The sequence below is a fragment of the Anastrepha obliqua genome, chromosome 2 (genome assembly GCF_027943255.1).
Source record: "Anastrepha obliqua isolate idAnaObli1 chromosome 2, idAnaObli1_1.0, whole genome shotgun sequence".
NCBI lineage: Eukaryota > Metazoa > Arthropoda > Insecta > Diptera > Tephritidae > Anastrepha > Anastrepha obliqua.
Genome location: NC_072893.1, coordinates 9,197,979 through 9,212,460, shown reverse-complemented (window position 1 = coordinate 9,212,460; position 14,482 = coordinate 9,197,979).

Genomic DNA, 14,482 nt, shown 5'->3' with positions numbered 1-14,482 from the left:
AACAATCCAGTAGTGTATCCTGCACTGGTACACAGATGGCTCGAACACCCCAGAAGGTATAGGCTTGGGATTTATGGCCTCAGAACTAGCGTTCGGTGACGATGGGTAGTTTTGCAAGTATCTTCCAAGCGGATATGTATGCTATCAGTCTATGTGCAGAGATGAACTTAGGCAGGAACTTCCGGAATAAGGGAATTGCCCATCTGAGCGACAGTCAGACGGCACTCAAGTCTTTGTCATCCTGTGAAATGAATTGCTCAATGGTCCTTGAGTATATGGAGAAACTGAATCTGTTAGATACCCACAATCGCATCCGGCTAAATCTAAGCATACACATATTTACATACACACGATAGCAAAGTCCTTAAATATATGATTGGGCAACTCCCTGCTGGTTCTGCCGAGAATAGGACGAAACTCCTAGTAGAAGAACTTGCGATGTCTCCATGCCCAGGTGAGTAATGCGCCAACACATATGTATATCTATGCTATTCGTGGAACAAAAACATCAAATCACCGCGCTAGACGCAGGATGCAGCGCAGTAGAGGGAGACCTGATTTTGTACAAAATGTTCAAAATCTTAGATCAGCCAGGCAGGCGCTAAAAAAATCAATTAAAACTAGCAAGCAAGAAAGTTTCAAGAAGCTTTGTGAGGAAGCTGATATCAACCCCTGGGGCACCGCGTACCGGGTGGTATTATCCAAAACGAAAAGCGTACACACACCCCAAATTACTTGCCCAATAAGGCACAAAATAATTACTACTCTTTTTCCTCAAAGATCTGAAAATATTTTGTCATCTTGCACACAACAAGAAAGCTCCAGATCCTGGTCTTGGTCTATCCACATACCAGTTTGGCTTCAGGAAATCCCGCTCAACAGTTGATGCTATCAAATGCGTGGTAGATTTAGCAACAAAAGCCATTGAAGGCAAGAGATGGCGCGGTGGGAAAAAAGAGTACTGCGCTGTGGTAACTCTGGACGTTAGAAACGCTTTTAACACAGCTAACTGGCAACGTATACTGGAAACCATTGCAGAAATAGGGTCGACTAGTTATATTATCAAAATAATTGAAAGCTATTTCACGGACCGTAAACTGAGTTTTAGAAGCGACAAAGGCGTTGAGGAGTATATTGTGACAGCAAGGATCCCTCAGGGAGCAGTTATGGGTCCACTGCTATGGAACTTAATATATGACGGTGTTCTAAGATTGGATATGTCCCCTAGAACTAAAATCATTGGATTCGCGGATGGCATCGCAGTGGTAATGGTAGCAAAACATATCCACGAAATTGAGAGGATCGCCAGCGAATCAGTAAGTAGGATCAAGATTTGGCTCTATGAAGCTGGAATGAGCTGAGCACAAACCGATGTAGTTCTAATAAGCAGCAGGAATGTAAATGTTGGGTCTGTAACCATGTGTTTAAAACTCGCTATTAAATACCTACGAGTGATGGTTTACAGCCCTTTAAACTTAAAAACGCTCCTAGAATACGCTGTAAAGGAGGCATCGAGTGTGCAGTCCTGTCTGACGCGAATCATGCCAAACAATAGCGAACCTACAACAAAAGAATACTAAATAGCAGGGTAGTCAGCTCGGTTCTTTTATATGCCGCACCGAACTAGCCTGATGCACGGAACTTAAATAGCTTCACAAAAAAACTAACAGCCGTCTATCGGCTAAGCGCTTTGCGAACTATCTGCGGGTCCATACAATTTCGGAAGATGCTTACTTCGTTATAGTAGGACTAGTCCCCGTAGACATTTTGACGAAAGAAATGCAAAGACTGTATATAAGGCTATCTGAACACGACGGTAGAGCAAGTCATAAAACTTTTGCAGAAGAAGAAAGGCGTCATTCGATCGCCCACTGGCAAGACCGGCGGAACAGATCCCCGAAAGGTAGATGGACGCATGGGCGAATACCCATTCTTACGATGTGGTTAGAAAGGAACCATGGCGAAGCAAACTTCCACCTAACCCAATTTCTTTCAGGGCACGGAGTATTTCGAAAATACCTCCATAGATTCGGCCATGATAGTTCCCCAAACTGCTCAATCTGCACGGATAGGGAAGAAGACGCGGATCACGTCTTGTGTTGCAAAAGTGTTGCATTTCTTCGCTACTGCCAAAACCATATTTGTGTTGACTTGCACATAGAAAAGCCAACCTTCCATGCAGGTGCCTAAAATATATTTACATTTATGTTTTCATGCGCTATTAATTTGTGTGTCCTGTTGCCAAGGATTAAATTTCTTGTTTTTCCTATTGAGTGCAAAATATTAGGAAGGCTTTGCTTGTATATCTGCTTCAACGCTTTTCAAGCTTTAGAGTAAGTCTAAATTGCGTCAAATCAATTGTAGTTAAAAATAAAAAATTTCTTTTTTCCAAAATCCCATTTTAAATGTCATTGACAACAAAAATGTTTTCGTGCGAGCTGCTTTATGGTAGCAGTCTGGTCAAATACTCAGTTTTTATACATAGATATTTTTCAGGATTTTTTTTTTTTTTAAGAAAATAAAATGCGATCGTTTATTATTGACATAAAATAGTATACAAAAACATTTTTTTTTTTTTAATTTTTTTTTTGTAGTAGTGTGACACCAAAGTAAGCGTCTTAAACAAAAGATAGGTGGCTTATCAACAGGATGTTGGCCCTTCAGGACATCTGAAACGAAAAAGTTAAACTGATTATGATTCTTTAGGCTTATCATTCTGGCAGGTGCTACAATGGAAATTTTTTTTTTTTTTTTGAAAAATAACAAAAATTTTAAAAATATGTATGCTTTTCGGGTGGAAATCAGACTGCAGTATGGGAAGGTAGGGCTGAAAAGAAACGAAAGTAGCACCTGCCAAAATAACAAGCCTACAGAATAATAATAATCTTTTTTTTTAAGACGCATACTTTGGTGCCACACTACTACAAAAAAATATGTCAAAAAAAAGCAATAAGCAAGTTTTCGAAATTTAAATAAAATTTTTATTTAATTCCATTTTCTATTACGCAATTTAAAAACTAAATATTAATAATAATTAAATTAATTATGAGCTCTCCTGTTATTTTACCTAGCGTTTGCAGTATTTCTACCGCTGTTCTGTGAAGTTTGCGCTCTCTTAGTGTTAGTTACGGGCATTAACAGAGAGCGGAGCTGCTGTTAGTTTACAGCTGTGCTTTACCTTTTATGAAATGTTGCAGTGCTGCTAATAATACACTGCTATATGGATAGCTGCCATGTACTCTTACAGTGGAGCTCACGCACTGAATTAACATTTTAAGTTTTCTGCTACTCGGGCAGAACAAAATTCACAGGAATATTTCATAGCACAGAGGAAGTCACAGATTTTATGTATAGATAACAAATTTAAGCACAATTAAACATTTTATCTTATGCCATTAATGTCGAATTTCTAGATTTTCTGCATGAAAAATTTACTTCAGCGCAATGAAGTAGTAGTCCCTATTTTTTTTTCAGTTCCAAAATAGTTTTTAATTTCTAAATTAATTTTAACTTAACACATGGACTAAAAAGTCCCAGAACCAACTGGGAAAAATTCCGCCACCATATTGACGATCAACTTATACCAAATGTGATATTAAAAACGCAACTTGACAAAGCAACCAACTGACATTTCTATCAAGAAGCAAATTATTGAAAAACGAAAGTTAAGAAAAAGATGGCAAAAAACTAGATCACCTGACGACAAGAGAAAACTAAACTTAGCCACAAAAATTCTTAAGGATACTTTTAACAAAAGAAATAACAAAGAAATCGAAAACTATTTGAAGAGCCTGACTCCCAACAAGGATACAAACTACTCTCTTTGGAAATGTACTAAAATCCCAAATAAAACATCAACCACCACTAAACAAAGATGACAATTAATGGGCCGTTGCAAAAGAGGAAAAAGCGAAAACTTTAGCAAAATACTTTGAAGAGGTTCTATCAAATGACGAAGAAAAAAAATTGACAACCAAAGCAACTATTTACCATAATGACTTTACAAAAATAAAAAGGACGAATACACACGAAATATATTAATAGCTTGCATCAGAATAAGAAAAAGATTAAAACATAAAAAAGCACCCGGATATGACATGATTACAGGACAATAATTAGCGGATCTACCAACCAAGGCATATATATTTTTGCGAAACGTTTTTAATGCAATACTTTCCGAAACTCTGGAAAGTGGCAGAGATTATTGCATTGCCAAAACCGGGTAAAGATCCAACTACCGTATCATCTTATAGACCAATAAACTTACTACAGACAATATCTAAAATTACTGAAAAATTACTGCATGATCGACTAAGCCAATTTCTGGAAAAAAAACGTATAATACCGGATCATCAATTTGGATTTAGAAAAAAACATTCGACTATCCAACAGATCCATAGAATTACAATTAAAATCCAATCAGACCTTGAAAACAATCATTATGATGCGGCAGTATTCTTAGACGTAGCTAAAGCGTTTGACAAAGTGTGGCACAAAGGCTTAGTCCACAAAATAACAATAATGATTCCTTTTGACTACTATCTTATCATAAAAAGCTACCTAAGTAACCGGAGTTTCTATATTAAATATGACAATCAATGTTCAGATGTTCATCAAATAACTGCTGGAGTACCGCAAAAAAGCGTTCTTGGACTATATGTTTTATTCACCGCAGACATACCATCTCCTGACGAAACTAATTCATCAATTGCTACGTTCACAGACGATACAATACTACTGGTATCGGACAAAAGCTTAACTATAGCTACTGAAAAACTGCAACGATACACAAACGCAGTTAAGGAATGGTTCTATAATTGGTGCCTAAAAATAAATGAAGGGGCTACACAAATCTTTCGGGTTGAATGGCAAACATGTGGTCAAATAATAATATTCGAATTGGATGACAGCTGACACATGCGTCCTTCAGTGTTGATGCCCAGTGTTGATCATTTTCTCTCTTCATTTTCTCTTTTCATCCAGTTATGCTAACGTAATATTACATGCAACGACATTTGGAAAACCCGTGATACTGATTGAGGTCAGAGGATGACGACCAGCAGTGGCTAACGCACGTTCTTATTAGCCGCTTCAAGCTGCTGATCAATTTCACGAGATGTGTGATTTAAGCGCGCAATATCCGCAGGTGTAGCGAAAAAGTGAGAGCCCAGATGTCTAGGCCTTTGCCCGACGAGAACAGGGCAGCTAAGAGGAAGGCAGCCGAGAAAATTCCACCTCGTCCTCCAGACAGCTTTTGCAGAAAGGACTTGAGACAATCCCAAGTCTTACCGCATGGACACCTAACGAACACTTTCCGATAGGAAACCTACCAAATTCGAGAGCTACAGCTTCGTTAGCCTTAGAAGTTCGCTCGAGCGCCCGCGATTCAGCTGTGGCAAGAAGGATCTCGCGACATTGTACGTCTGCGCACTAGCCCAGCACACTCGTTGAGCTGACGCCGAGACCCAACTTTCCTGTGTCAAGGGTAGCCAGTCTTCTCATTTAGCCTGTTCCCTGTCCAGCCAGCTCAGTAGCCCAGCCGTTTCTCTCTATGCTGTTGTGTCCGGGAACCCAAATGAGCCTAATATCGAAGTATTCGGATGCAATCGAGAGAAGAGGAGTGTTAAAATGTTCCACAAAAAAAAATATTTCCTGGAAAATTTTAGTCGGGGTCTTCTCAGACGAAAATAGTGTCCAATCATAGACGAAAGGACACCATCAATTTTTTAAACAAATTTGTTAAAGTCAAAGTTTTACTCATTCCAGAACAAAATAAATTATCACCTAAGCTGTTAATCACCCATTTAAAAACTATTTTTTTTTTGTTAATGAATGACAACAAATACTAATATTTATAGGTATGCTGCTGTTGCATTGTGCGAGGTTGTCCATCCGAATGGCCTTGATAAGGGTGACAAAGCGCTCGAGTGCAAACAATGCAGCAATAAAATTAGCACTTTTTCCTAAACATTTTTTTTTTATTTCCATAACACCAAGCTTTTATTTGCTTTGCGCAATGCACATTTCACTTTCGCTCTTCCTGCTGTTATCTTTACTGTATTTATCGCTTAGGTAAATAGCAAAAAATTAGAACAAAAGATAGCCAATGGCGGAAAGAGGAAATATTTGCCAACGTTTTGGGAAATTAGCGAAATGGGAACATTGGTATACTTTTGACACTGTTACGGTTGTTTGCTGTTGCTTTCGTTATTTGCTTGGCCATTAAAGCCCTTTGCCCGAAATGCAAATTCCAGGTGCCTGAATGCCCCAAAGGAATGTAAAAAACATAACAACAGAAAATAAACAGAAACTGGAGAAGAATAGAAATCAGCAACACGACAGAATAATTTGGCACCGCACAGCCTGCCAGGTGGCTATTGTGCTCTCATGACAAACAAAATGAGCCGAGTGATTTAACAGTAGGATTGAAAAGCTTAAAAAACCAGTGGATTCGCTAGGTGCTTTGTTTTTTAATTGACGACGAAAGTGACAGTTAAGTACTAGGGCGCTTTCAGGAGGTGAATATTCTGAAATAAAAAATACTGTTGCTCGAAATATTCGTTCTTTTATAATATTTTTTCAACATTAATGATGGAAAGTGATTTCGGGCTTACGGAGATCAGCTGTAGCTCCTTTCCAAATAAATCATTTTACTAATACTAAGTCTTAAAATACAGTTAAAAGATAACATAATATGAGTACAAATTTTTAGATCAATAAATTTAAAAGTTTTCTCTGAAAAAATTCTGGAAAACTCGCTTCTTTTCGGCCTTTTAACTGTAACCCTTAACCTAAAGGTATTCAAATCATCGTTTGAATTACATACAGTCACTCACACCTTATTTGATACAGACACAATTTTTTTGTAAAATGTTTTATAGTTCATAATAATTTGCGAAAATGGAAAAATTTATTTCATTTCCCCACATAAAATACAAAAAAGGGCCCACTCATTTCATTTTATGCCAAAAAAATTAAACTGAAACACATAGAGAATTCACGTCGCAACTTAAATGATACAGTTAGAATTACCGCTATTCCCGTGCAAGTTTGAATAAACGAAATTGTATTCTTAGTATGCGAGAGTTTGTAGAGTCAGTTTGATATTTTTTGTTTGTTTTCCTTGTTCACTCTTCTCGGGAGCATAGAGCCTCGTCAAGACTCTTCCAACGTGCACGGCTCTCCGCTGTTGTTTTTGCACCCATGTGATGACGGCACCTGCTAGTTCGCGCAGGTGTGGGTCGATCGTGTTTTTTGGTCGATCTAAATCTGGTGGTTTTCTCAATGTGTGGCCTATTCATCGCCACTTTCTGCGTTTGATTTGCCTGGTTTCCTCATTCGTTACTCTCCACAGTGCGTCGTTACTGATGGTGTTTGGCCAGAATAGTCTGCAGATGATGCGGAGCCATTTGTTGACGAAAGATTGTGGCTTCTGTGTGATGGTATTAGAGACCAGCCATGTTTCGCTTCCGTACAACAAGACGGACTTCACGCATGAGCCGAACTCCCCCATACTGTATGCATTCGCCCAAATTGCCACCCTTGCTTTGTTTAGCCTGCAGTTGACATCTTCATCTACTCCACCATCTGCCGTGATGATGCAGCCCAGGTAGCAGAAGCTTTCGACAAATTCCACCGGGCATCCGTCAACCAATATCTGCCTTGCGTTATTGTGGTTAACTCTCATAGCCTTGGTCTTTCCAATGTTGATCTCCAGTCTGGCAGTGCGTGCCAGCGCTAATAGTTTGTCCGCCTTGGCTTGCATGTCAGAGAGTTTGTGAGAGAGGAGGCAAATGTCATCGGCAAAGTCCAGCTCCTCAAGATGTCTGGTGATATTCCATACGATGTCTTTGATAGTGATAGTGTCGAACGCCGATGTAGAACGGGGAGCGCCACTCAACTGATTATTCTACTGTAATCCGAAGTGTGAAGGCGCAAAGAACTTGCTCGCCTCTTAAGTATCGTTCGATATCTTTGAGCCTGCTTTGTATGATCGCGGCTACAATTTTGTAGATGGTGTTAAGTAGGGTTATTCCTCGCCAGTTGCCGCAGTCACGCAGGTCGTCTTTCTTGGGCAGCTTCACTATGATGCCTTTTGTCCAGGACGGAGGCAGCTTTTCATTGCAGTTTCACGTAAAGCAACAAGAAATTTTATGTATACTTTTTTTTTTAACCATGGACCCGCGTACTTTGACAGAAAAGCGTGAGTTAGTTTTGGAGCATTTCAAAAAATGAATATCGAATCGTAAAATAACTGAAATTGTGCATTTAAGTTCGTCAACAGTTCATCACATCATTGAACGCCTTATGCACGCAAAATCGTTTGGTAAATAAGGGACGACAGGCTCCAAATTAAACTTGCATAGAGAAAGAGCGTAAGTGGTTAGTGAGTCAGGTGAAAAAAAAATCCAGGAACAAGCGATCCAAAGTTAACTGAAATTTTGCGCCACTGTCCTACTCTATTTAGACGCAGACATCCAGACGTAGACTCACCTTTTTAGGTAGACAAGAGATCTGAGTTTTGTCGAAATCAAAGATCCTGGTAGGTTCGAATCTCCGTGAAACACCAAAGTGAATAAAAAGTTGTTTCTAATAGCGGTCGCCCCTCGGCAGGCAATGGCAAACCTCCGAGTGTATTTCTGCCATGAAAAAGCTCCTCATAAAAAAGAAAATATCTGCCGTTCGAGTCGGCTTGAAACTGTAGGTCCCTCCATTTGTGGAGCAACATCAAGACGCACACCACAAATAGGAGGAGGAGCTCGGCCATTTATTTAATACGGCCAGGCAATTTTCCGAATTCTTAAAGTTTTCCATTATTTCACTTAATATTTTGGCAATCTTTATATCTGATCCCCATTAGTTGGAAAATTTTAAGATTTTATTGCTGCTATCAAACATTTCAAAAATCATACTTACCAACTCACATCCACAGAATTGCAGCGGTTAATAAATTATTTTGGCAAATTTAAACTCTAGCCACCATAACCACTTTGCAGTAAAGTAAAAAAATCCACCATACCCTTCACATTTCAAAAAGAAAATCTAACGTGATACGTATGACATGTGATATTTCACTTCTGCTGCCATTTTGACATTTCAGCAAGAAAGGCAACTGCCATGAAAAGCGGAAGGAAAATTGCATTAGTCGTACAACGAGTAGCGGATGTGAAACTCAGACGACGCGATGAGTGAAAGGACGAAATGCACGATAAGTGAGTATTTGTATGTAATGCATATTGGACTTGGTGTGTATATGGCTTGTCATACTGAAAAATATATGTATGTATGTATATGCGCATGCACTTGTGGCTATGACCGCAGCGATTGCGACTATATTTTTCTACACAAAACTGTTGTCGGTGATCTTTGCCAAAAAACAAAGCAGCCTTTTGGTCATATTTAAGCTGGTCACTTAGTCGGCTTATATTCGCTCAACTCGATTCTCCTTTTTTTGTCTTGAAGCGAAAGATAAGAAAAGCTAACTTTTTCAAATACAGCTGTTCGTTATCCAGAAGTGACATTTTGATAGTAGAAATTTGTCTAGCCTACTTGTGACAAAGTCAGGTGAATAAACCAAAAATTTATTTTTCTGTTGATTATTTTTAGCAAGAAGATTTTAGTTACACTTAATCTTTAAACTCTTATAAATACATATAAGAAAATGTGAGTGCTTCCTCTAGTACTCAATAGTCATAACTTCAGATATTTATTCAAATATTAAATTAAGCTGGGACTTAACTCTAAATAACACATCTTTCAACATACGAGTTTGTACTAGGGTGTCCTTTAAGGGGTTAGGGGTAGTTAGAGGCCCGAAAAAATTATGATTTTCAATAATTTTTGTTTTGTTAGTCAGTTGCTTTATTTTACAAAAATGAAAACATAGCATTAATGCTTCAAGTTTCGACTTGACTTAAGCAAAATTAAAAAAATAAATTAATTAATAATTGTAAAAGTTGTCGCTGTTTGTGTGGCGTCCGTTTCTCCAGAAGTCCCTTGCGGTGCTCATCACAAGTCCTTGGAGATTAAAAACACAAAATAAAATAAAAATTTCCTTTTATCAACCCCAAAAACCTTATTCTTCCAAGCCTTACACCCGTACAAAAGTCAGCGCTTTACTTGCATTGTGGCCGCCAAAACAAGCAAAAAAAAAAAAAAACCATTGCATCAGTGGTGCCAGCAACAGGAAGCGGACAATCGCACCAAAATTTAGCGAAGTCTTCAACCATCTGCGTAAATCTTCTGATAGAAAAATGTGAAACAGAGATGGCGCTCTAAACGGTTAGAAGGCGTTCTTCCTAAGCAACGAAAGGTGGGCATTCCCACTATTTAGGACTGGTAGTCGCAGGCTAATCACCTACCCTGCCTGAAAGGAAAATAGATTAACGAAACCAACGCAAGACTGAGTCTTGTCGAGGCCCTATGCTACCGAGTGGAGTGAACAACGAAGAGAAAAAGATAAATGTTGCTCCTGATCGAAGCTTTTTTTCAAAATTAATAAGGCGGCCTCAAGAAATATTTTTCAGATTTTCGAAAAAAAAACCGAGAATTAATTGTCTAAAAAATCGAAATTTTTGAAAAAAAAAATCCTTCGATCAAGCACGAGTTTTTTTTGTTTTTCAAAGACAGTATACATTTTTTTAAAATCGAACGCTCCGGAGTGCCCGAGCGCCTTTTGTTAATTGTTAAATAACTGGAAAAGTATTTGTCGGATTCAGTTGAAATTTTCACATAATATTTTTAAGATATTATACTTGAAAAAAATGCAAACAACCCCTTTTTTTTAATTCTGACTACCACTAATCCCTAAAAAAAAAAACGGAAAATATGAAAAGTCGGCCAGTATTTTTATAAGAAATATTTAATTGATATCACCCAAAAAACATTTTTCTTAAAACTTATTTTCTGAACCAAAATGAGAAATATGGAGCACATTGGTTCAGCACCATAATTTATAAGGGCTTAAATTTTTCGTAAGTAACCGTTGAAGACATTATATTATAAATAATAAAAAAAGAGATAACTGTGATCGGTGCATTTAAAGTTGACCTCTCTGCAAACTGCAACTTGAAACATGCTTTAAGACATGGGCTGAAAAGTCCTGGGTCTAACAAAAAAAACACGTTTTTTTCTTGTTCAAAATTAGCAATTCATCAACGTTATTTGCATCAAAAACAACGCAATCATTCCAGCGCCACCCTAACATTTCGATACCACTTTTGTTGAACGATTTATCGTTTGCCTCAAAATAGAGGCCTCAGTTTCAGTAATAACGTCTTCATTCGAGCGAAATTTCATACCGGCGAGCATTTCTTTTAGGTCTGCGAATAGACAACAGTCGCTGGGTGGCAGCGTTTCGAAGTTCAATTCATGTAGTTATGCCATTGCTCAGCATCATCAACATATTCTTGTTTTTGGTCAACAGGGAACGGCACCCTTTTCGAACAGATCTTTCTCATAGTTAAATGCTCATGCAACATAAAGCCAACTCCTTCTTTTGATATCTTTAGGATGTCAACTAACTCACGCAACTTCACTTTTAGATCATTCAAAACATTTTGTGGATTTTTTATATTTTCTGGTGTTATCGCCTCATCTGGACGTCGACTGCGTTGTGCATCATCGGTGTTCGGTGTCTCTACGATCTCGTTGAAGTCAATTCTTTGCTGGAACGGTGCTTTTCTCACGAAACTCTCTTTTTGATCTATGAAAATAACAAAACTAGTGTCGATCTTAGCACAATTGAAAATGTAGCTTAGTGAAGCCGACAACGTCGAAAAGAGTGAAACTAAAATGTCAAAAGAATAGCTGGCGAGCGACTAACGAAAGCAGCAATAGTGGGGACTAAATAAGGTTGATGAAGAAAAAGAAGACTGCGAACGACAACCAAAATCGATGAAGTTTTAGCAGTTTTTTGCCATATAAAATCAGTTGCTTATGACCTAACTAAGCTAAGTTCGTCGATAAGGAAAGATCGGCTGTAAACAAGGTGTATAATACAGGTCCTAGAACGCTTCCCTGCGGTGCACCTGCTTTTACTGGGTAGAGGTCTGTGGCTTCGTCATTTACTTTAACAAGAAAATGCCTGTTCTGAAGGCATTCAGTACCCATGCGACAGGCGCGTTTTAAGCATTTACCCTATGATCAAAAAGTACCGGGAATGTTTAGGTAATACAAAACAGAATTAAATTTCAGGCAAATTTATTTTATCTCCTTCAAAATATTATATAACCCGTCTGAAGCAACGGACGTGTGACAATGTTTAACCCACCCCTCCGAGCACCACTAGTACGCCGGCAAAGGGATAGCCTTCAGCTCCTACGTTGCATTCTCTTTGATCTCCTTTATCGACTGAAATCACCTTCCACGAAGTGGTAATTTCAACTTGGGAAACAAAAAGAAGTCGCACGGAGCCATATCAGGTGAATACGGTGCTTGCACGATGGTATTTACTTGGTGCTTGGCCAAATAATCCAGCACAATTTGGGTTCGGTGCGATGGCGCGTTATCATCATGCACAATCCAAGAATTGGTTGCCCACATTTCCGGCCGTTTGCGACGTACAGCAGCTCTCAAACGATTCAAAACGGATAAATAACATTCTTTATAGACTGTCTGGCCCGATGGAAGGTACTCAGGGTGCACTACGTCTTGGCAATCAAAGAAAACAGTTAACATCACCTTCACTTTTGAGCGGCTCTGGCGCGATTTGTTCGGTTTCGGCTCGTTTTTGAAGCGCCATTCAGACGATTGTTGATTGGTTTCCATGTCTAATTCATAGACCCATGCCTCGTCGCCAGTAATTATGCATTTCACGAAGGTTGGATCACTTTTGGCTTAAGAAATCATCTCCTCAGCAACTTTCTTTCGGTGGTGTTTTTGCACGAAATTCAGGTCCGTCGGAACGAGCCTAGCTGTAACGCGTCTCATACCCAAGACATCAACCACAATGGGTTGTGCCGTTCCATATGAAATGCCAAGTTCACTATAAATCTCTCTTAGGCTGGTATGACGATTTTCAAGCACGATTTATTTCACTTTCTTCACGTTTTCATCGGTGTTCGACGTCGATGGCAAATCTCCCACCACTTTTAAAGTCTTTATACCACTCGTATGCTCTTGTTCTTGATAGAGCAAGTTCGCCAAATGCTTTTTGCAACATTTTCAGTGCATCGGAAAACGAAATTTTGTTCGCAACACAAAATTTCAAACAAACTCTTTATTCAACAAAATTATCCATGGTAAAAGGCGACAAGTTGAAAAAACCTTCCCAGCAACAGTTTTTCGAAAAGTAAACACAAGGGTAAACAGGCACTAGACTTATCTGCCTATAAGAAGAAATCAAGAAATTAGTCTTTCTTAAAAATCGCAATAAATATGAAAGTAATGAACTGGTAGCCGCATGTGGGTAATTCTTTTAACACTTTATTTGTTATCCCGGCGCTTTATTTGCTTACTTAAATTTTTTTTTTTTTTTTGTCGGGACAACTAGCACTCAGACATTAATTAAGTCCATTGTACTACACTTGGATTCCTTTTTAATTTTCTTTAAATCTACCCGATCTCCGAAGAAATCTGAGTAGATCTTGTGGTGCCAAGGAGCAAAGATGGTCGCTTCTTAACACATCAGTGCCAAAGACCTCAAACTTGACTCGAACGAAGGCGGGGCAGACACACAGGAAGTGATCCGCCGTCTCATCCTCCTCTTCACAAGCTAGGCAGAGATGCTAACCTTTCCATGTGCTTTGCCCACATTTGGCCCGTCATCAGTCTAACCAGTCGTCTGCACTCCCCTCTGCTTAATGACAGAAGGGTTTGCGACAGTCGATCGGATATGACAGGTAACATCAGTTTAGTCCATCTGCAGCCTCTCTCAGCCTGCTTAGCTCGTTTGTGGGTGGTAGTTCCCCATTTGCAAACCGTGGCTGTGATGGCCGCAGAGGGGAGTGGCAAAACGGGCTCTGGGACAAAGAAGTTGGCCTCAGAGCCTATCTTAGCTAAGGAGTCAGAGGTCTCGTTACCCGCGATACCCACGTGTCCCGGGACCCATGTTAGTATCAGGCTATTATATCTACCGACATAGTTCAGCCTGGATTTACAGGACTTGACTACCCCTGATGTAGTTGGAGGGCTGTCTAAGGCCATAAGCGCAGCTTGGCTGTCGCTGCAGACACATATAGATCTGCATCTCAATCGTTTTTCCACAACAAAGTTCATCGCTTGTTGAACTGCATACACCTCCGCTTGAAACACAGATGCATATATTCCAAGAGCAAAGTGTAGTTTAGTCCCGGTGGATTCCACGTACACCCCAGAGCCGGAGCCATGCTCGGTCCTGGAGCCGTCCGTAAAAATGCGAAAACGTTGTTTGTCGGGCTCATTTCCTGAGTCTTCCCACAACTGAGCCTCTGGTAGCACTACACTGTATCTCTTTTCAAGTACGACTCTTGATGGCATGGAGTCAAGGGGCAGGGAGAGAAAC